The sequence below is a fragment of the Cupressus sempervirens genome, chromosome 3 (assembly GCF_028749045.1).
Source record: "Cupressus sempervirens isolate cs-2001-9-10 chromosome 3, ASM2874904v1, whole genome shotgun sequence".
Taxonomy (NCBI): domain Eukaryota; kingdom Viridiplantae; phylum Streptophyta; class Pinopsida; order Cupressales; family Cupressaceae; genus Cupressus; species Cupressus sempervirens.
In genome coordinates, this window is record NC_143120.1 from 184,189,331 (window position 1) to 184,197,567 (window position 8,237).

Sequence of the window (8,237 nt, forward strand, 5' to 3'; positions counted from 1 at the left end):
GTTACATCCTTTTCTTTTTTATATATATTAGATCTATGCATTATTCTATAAAATAAAATTAAAAAACCACTATTGGGTGTGGTTGTTAGCAAAGGTAAAGTAGATTTGACTCAAAGGTACATATTAGAAATATTAATTTATATAGTCATTGAAGTTATATTTATATTTATATAATCTTTAGTGCTATATTCTTAGAGAATCTAATGAAATAAGTATAAATCTTATAGAGGAGATGGATTTATATTTTGATAGTGTTAGTATGTGAGAATAAAATTTTCATCTAACACACAATGCCCTATAAACATTTATTATTCCTATGGTCAACATCATATTAAGAGGAGCATAATAAATAAAACACTTATACTCAAAGTTATGAGAAATGTGAACTATGGCAAAGACCTTGAACAAACGCCATATAAAAGAGGGAATACCAAATAATGAAGATAACCTCTTAAGAAAAGTGGTGGCACATCAAGTAAGCACTTGGTTACCAATCTCTTGAGGTAAGTATACATAGTAAGTCATTATTATTTATTATTTAAGTTTTGTTTTTGATATTATTAAAATGTGTTATATGAGTTATTAACACATAAGAGGTATTCTAATAGATGTAAAACTATATGTCTATAATAATCTATAAGGGTGTTATTATATTTCATTAATGAAATTTAATAAAGAAATATAAGATGTAAAAGAAAAATATCCATTACAAATTGATTAATGTATATATAGAGAAGTTTGAACATATGCATCTATGTTCAAAATAAAGTTTATATTTTATTGAAATAGTCTTATTATGCAAAACTATATGTTACCTTTGAATATTTTTATAGTGTCTCTTATATCTTATTTTATATTTTTCTTCGAGAATGTTATTCTAGGAAGAAAAATATTGAAATTCAGAGGGAGATTGACATTCGAGGCAACCTTAAAAGAGAGGGAGCATATAGAGGATAAAATTTAGTTTTCAGTGATCTCGATCATATTGATTCAGAGGGAGTAAACCATGTTGTGGTGGAATCTTCAATGATAGATAAATTGTAACAGTCAAGAGGATTGTATTTCATACAACTATGTGATACCCCTTGTGTGCATCATAAGATAAATGATAAATGATAAATAAAATTTGATGTATGAGTTGTAGAGTCATTCAAGTGGCACAATCATACTCAATCAAGATATTGGTGTATTGTGGACAAGTTTGTGCTCGCTTCTATCAGTAAGTTGATGAGAAAGTTAGAACTTAGAAAGGAGTAATCATATTTGATACAAAGCTAGTCAACAATATAATAAGTGGAAATTTTACATTTTGAGGGAATAATAGTGAATGTTCCATTCCCACTTTTAGAGGGGAGATGTTCCATTCTTAAATAATTAAAGAAGAAAATTATGAAGCTTCATGTGCAGATAAGTATTCTTATTTTTGATATTTATCTTTCTCTTATTTGTAATTTCTATACATACTATAAAGGTTATTTGTCTTGATCTTTTCCTTTATGGTTGAGGATGTTCTTACAAGAAAAGAAAGTTGGTACTTTAAAACATGCTGCTAAATATTGTGCAGTGTCCAAAGACCTTGATGATCAAGATGAATGAAGTGAGGCTCTTCAAGAAAACATGTTTGATAATTGAAATTATGAGATTCTTCTACATTAAGAGGGAGTATGACACTACTTCTAAAGCAACACAGGAGCTTAGAAGATTGATACTTAGAGGGAGTCTAGATATACATGTGGGTGATTGCATGATGTTGATGGGCTTACTCCTATGTATATCATGAGGAAGTGATGACTTATCACCAAAAAATTAGAAAATTGATATCAAATTCAGGGTGAGTTTGACAAGCATCCTTGGGTGAAAAGAGTTTATGAGAAAGTAAGTAGAGGACTTGATTTCCCAGGATCAATGTTCAGAGGGAGAAAGATTGAGATGCAATCCTTCGTAGATGATATTTTTCTATGAGGTAAAGTTCTAAGAGAAAGCCTCTGTAATGTGCTCTTCTCTATGAGAGAGAAGTATGAGGTGAAAACCCTTTGTTCCACCCTCTAGTAGAAGCTATGGTGGTTCCACCCTCTAACTTGGTTCATGGTGGATATCATGTGAGTTACTACATGATGTTGTTGTAGTTATGTCATGAAAGATGACAATCTTTCATTGATGTATATATTTAGAGGGGAGATATTGAAAGGTGACGATCTTATCAATAACTGGACCTATTATCATAACAGACTATATTAAGTTGTTGTCCCGGTGTGCTGAAAGTTATGATAAGAAACAAAAGGTAACTATTGTAAGATGACGATCTTATCAATAGATGACCAACCTTTTAACACCAAAAGTGTTGAAGGTTATTGGTGTCATTGTTATAGGCTGAATTCTGCCAGACACATTGATATTAATCATGATTATAGGCCGAATCTTGTTTGGACATCATGAAAATTATTGGTGTCATTGTTATAGATCGGACTCTGTCAGACACATTGATATCCATCATGGTTATAGGTCGGATTTTGCCGGACACCATGAAAATTGTTATGGTTCTTCGAGCTCGACATTGTCGGACACCATAACTTAGATCTATTATAGGCCACACTTAAAGTGATATTCAAACTTATATTAAAGTTATAGTATTTGCTTGATTTTCCTCCTTGTTAAAAGGAAAAGTGTTGAGAAATTTAGTCTCATTATGAATTGTAGCAAATTCCATATATAATATATGTGTGTTGATGGATTTATGTTGATATCCTTAAAATGTGCCATTCTAGGAATATCATATCGAGATGATATCTCTTCGCATACTCAAGATCATAATATGTTCTGTATCAATCCTTCCTAACTAAGAGGGAGTGTTAAGTTTGTAGTTATAGTCATATTGATATGATCTTGAGTTTCATTATTGATGATAATATAAATATTCCTTTATATATATATATGGTTAGTTATTATTTTATACTAACTAAATGATGGTTAAACCTTGGAGACATGTCTCTTCAAAAGGCATGTCTCCTTGTCTCATACTTATATGAGATCCAAATCTGCATTTGAAACATATCTATTACAATGGCAATATAATTACATTTGCAAAAACCAATCCATGTTACTCAACAGTAACGAGGGGAAGATATGCAAGAGAACTTTATACCTTGATTTGTCAGAGAGAGGATTTGAAATCTAGCATCTTTTTTCCTTATAATTGTATTTGGGTTGTTTTGCATTTTTGAGTATCTATCAAAGAAGAACATAGCTTGAATGTGAAGGTCATTTAACATCTTGACCTCGGGCATGGTTGTGAATGTTAGGCCTCACTTCTCTATTTTGCCAACATTGATTTTTGTTTTCTATAGCATAAGTCCTTGGGATTTGTGTATGGTTACAATCCATGCTATTATCAGTGGTATTTGCTTTCAAATAACCAATGATATAGGAACTATCGAGACAACTATAGGGTCATTTTGGTTCCATAGTGGCTTGTTGTAATTTTCGATTCTTATTACAACATACATTGGAACATTAAGTGTCTTAGAACTAGGGCTGTAAACAATGTCAATTACTTCGCAAAGAGCTCCATTAACAAGCACTAGTTGTGTCCATATGTTTGTTTTGAGTATTATGCATTGACCTTTGCAAAGTATTACCTATTCCTTTAAGTTGTTCATCACTAATAGTATGGTCTATTGTGCTTTGAATGCTTGTCACAAATCAACCCCATGCTTCTCATTGCTATTGTCCATCATTTGTGCTTCAAGGGAAGGTATCACATGTCAACTAAGCGTCAATTTTATTTTATATGCAAAAAACAAAGTATAACTCTATGATAGTTGGAGGAAGAGTGAGAAAATGAGACACAGTATCAATCATTTCGTTTGATTTATCATTGTTTTTCATTGCATAATTTAAGATGAAACTTTATTACTTTTTCATCATATTTTTATCAAACCTATAAAGGAGACTGGGAATCCCTTAAAGCCTAAAGTAGCTATGTATGATTCCATTGAGGGTTTGTATGACATGATATTTTGTTCATATGGTAGAATTTGAAGGTCATACGACGAGGTATAGTAGTGTACGATATGAACAAATGACCGTATAGGTGATGACAATATTGTACAGGGAGATGCATGGTTATAGAATGAGTAGGAAATTGTACTAGGTGTTGACAAGGTTGTATGGTACCCAATAAAGTCTTCCTCTCGCACACAAACACAACAATAAGTTGCAAGGTGGTATTACTTAGTGTCGCATGACACTTCTACTCCGTCTTTCCATACTATATATCTTATAACATACTTGGTGTTTTATCCAAGTGGTACATCCTATGATATTGCTAGTTTTCCCTCATAATTATAATGTACTGTCACACAAGTATGTAGACCAAGAATGGAAGATAGTTTTACTTCTCATAACACAATAACAAACAACCAATGATGATAGCACAAGAATGGACACCAAGTATCTAGTTGCCATAAATACCAGTGACACCATATGTAATTTCAGATTCAAATAATGATAGCACTTTAGATAAAAATTATGAATCGATAGAAAAGTAGATTAGGTGAGGAGTTACTCGCACCAAAACTGTGGAAACCAAATAGGTACGATCTTTCACCTCTGAACTGGTAGGAAAATAACTTCAATTGGAAGTCACAATTCACAAATATAAGGAAGGCATGTAGGGTTGTCTAGGGCAGTTCCAAATGTTTTTTCACAACTTCGTCTTGCAGATTATTGTACAAAAACAACCCATGTGACTTTGTATATTGTATTTCAGAAATATGTAATTCCATAATTTTGGAGATAATAAGAACATATTCTATTCTCATAAATTGTTGTTGTTTCTCTATTTATGTTATTTTGTGGGAATAAGGGGAGTACCCTTCATCATTAAGATATAACATTTTATTTGCTTCTCAAGCATGAGGGTTGAGTCTAAGGTATAGAGTGTCATGCGTCCAAGTTTGTTTTTAAAGTTTTATTGTTTAAGATTGTGTTTTGAGTTTTGATCATTTGACATGTAATAGGCATACAATGTCTCAGAGCTCCCAATGTAGAAACTTGAGCTTTGATACCAGATGTAACATCTCACTAGGGAACCAAATATAAATTAACCTAAACATGTTACTAAGTTTAGAGATTTGATTTTCAAAGTTTTATACAACATTAATGAATATCAATGTGGAAGCAATATATTGGAACACATTACATACACATAAAGTAATACAATTACTATTTACATTCCTCAAGGGCTCCTTAATGTTGAATTATATATGTGTAAACATGTGAATTAGATTTCATCATAAGTACAATGTCCACACTCATAAATGAATAATAGATACATGATCTCATAATTGAATACATAAAGTACAACTAATATAACGAAGTACATCCAACTCACACATCTAGTTGCCACATCACAGGGTATGTACTAATAATACAAGTACAATATGATACAATACATTATTGCAAGAGACCTCGAGATAAGAAGTACAAGATACATGAATACATCAAGTGAGAATAAGAGAAAGTCTCAAAAGATAAGAATAATAATGGTATAATTGAAACAATTGAACATCAAACACTAGTACAAGTCTTTTGGACCTCAATGGTACAAGAATCAATACCACCCGACGTCATGGTAACCTAGTCAAACCTAGTTCCACCATGATAATGATATAATGTCAGGTCCCATTTAAACAATCATATCGTAAAATCAACAACACAACCCTACAAGGGATCCTAAAATCTCTCTATCTTAAGTGGTAGTACTCATACAAAAAAAGACAATCCTAGAGGCAACCAACACAAAAACATAAATATTTATACGTAGGAAACCTAAAATGCATATGGGAAAGCTTCATCACATGAGCCCACTCTAAGGTTTTCTTAGTAGTCTCTCTTGACCCTACCCCCCTAGTGAGTTTATGCGGCATTACTAACCTCTCATATAGATAAGGCTTTCTAACTATGTAATATCACAACCTAACATTTCTCCAACTTCCATTCTAGCATATAATAGCTCTTAAGGTATGGGCAAGGAGCATATATCTTTATGTAGATCATTTCTCCTTTTGACCACATTTAATGAATCTCACTGTAATACGATCAGTTTGATCTTTCTTTCTAAAAATGTTTTTCCTTTACTTGTTGTGCTAACTGATTGGTGGGTTTGTTTACCTATTCTTATCTTCTTCAATTTATAAATTAAAAAAAGCCTTTCCTTTGTGATGATAACACTTACTCCCTTTGTTCTATTTGCCGATTAGCTTCTCCTTTCCCTGTTGGTCTTGTTAGCTGATAGTATGTAGTTAACCTATGTAACTCCTTTTACTGATAGGGTATAATTGCTTAGCTATTGTATTTACTTGTTTACATGTTGGTCTAAATTTATAATAATGATTCCACTTGTACAATGGTTTGCGAACAATAACAACCATAATTGCTTAAATCATCATCAATAGTCATAATATGATTTTTTAATTAAAATAGTCAACATATGATTTTCTAATTAACATTCTCCCCTTTTGGAATTGATCGTAAAAACTCTCAAATTTTCAAAACTTCTTCAAAACCTATATTCTAATACCAATTTGTATACATGAACTCCCCCTTAACTACTTATTCCTACACTGCCAGTCCTTTTTACTAATACTATACCCCTGTTGTGTAACCAACTACAATTACAATTAACTTCTCTCCTTTATCAGCAACAATGCCAAAGATAATAGTAAAAGTGCATGTACATTTGGGTACTTACCTCTTTATAGTTTATAAAAAATGAACTTGTACCTACTTGTTGCATTGTCCAATAGGTGTTCTCATGAATCCTTGAAAGCTTTTAGTGCAATCATTTGACCTTGTAGGTCAGATGCAAGCTCCTCCATGTTGTCCATGGTGCTCATCTCTGGTGTATTCACTAATGCCCCTGAATAGGATTACATAATATCCATTTGTGGAGTGATCATTCCTTGCAACTCTAGTAATCTCATTTTTACTCTTTCCTCTTCAGCTCTTGGCTTTTTCCCCTTGAATGTTATTTCCCCCATCTTGGAATTGTGATCCATCATGGATGAATTTGAGTGGTTAAGATTGATGATATGTAATGCTATTTCATTCTCCAATTCCATAATCTTGTTCATAATAATGATCCCATCTGTATAATGGTTTGCGAGTAATAACAACCATAACTCCTAAAATCATCATATATAACCATAATATGATTTTCCAATAAATAAATATAATGATCGCAAACAAGTAACATTACTCATAATTTCATCCTAAAATAACATGTGGATTGATCATGACATAAGAATGGTTATAATTTTTCACACAAAAAATTAGTCTCAAAGCCCTTGGATCTTGAATCTTATAGATTAACCTCAAACCCCAAAATAATCATCAAAAGAAAATGCAAGAAAACTACATACAAATAAAACATAATAATAATACAAGTTTAATTTTGTATTCTAAAGTTCAGTTTGATATAAGAGTTTCTATTCTATGATATACATGAATATCTATGGTATATATTTGTCAATAAATTCTTCACGTATATTAAATTGCCATTTGTTTAATAAGGTTAATAATTTGTCAATTATAAATATCATCTATAAAATCTTATGTGCATAAATATACTATAGGATCAATCGATATAATGATGATAATATTTCTTATAATTTATTAGATAATTTAATACTTCACTGAAAAAGTAACTTTTATTTAAATATTAATTGTAGACTATATCATATAATCATATTATTAATTTAAATTATCTTAAGTCATAAATAATTTAATTAATAACGTAAATCATTATATTAAATATTAATAGCAATTTTATTTCTAGAGTATTACTTTAACTCTCATCTAAGTCTAATATTAATATTTAATTTTCCTTGAATTTATAATTCAATTATAAACAACTCAACATAAATTATATTTAATTTATAATTTAATTAATAACATAAATCATTAGTTTAAATACTAATACCAATTTTATTATTAGAATATTACTTTAAATCTCATCTAAATCTAATATTAATATTGAATTTTTCTATAATTTATAATGCAATTACAAATAACTCAACATAAATTATAAATATAATTAAATTATTTATAGTTCTACCCATTATATCAATTAAACATAACTAAATAATTACATAGTGAACTTCAATATAACTTTTCTTAAAATATAACTAATTCACAATTAAATATGTATTAACTTGTTCTTGTATTAATAATTAAAA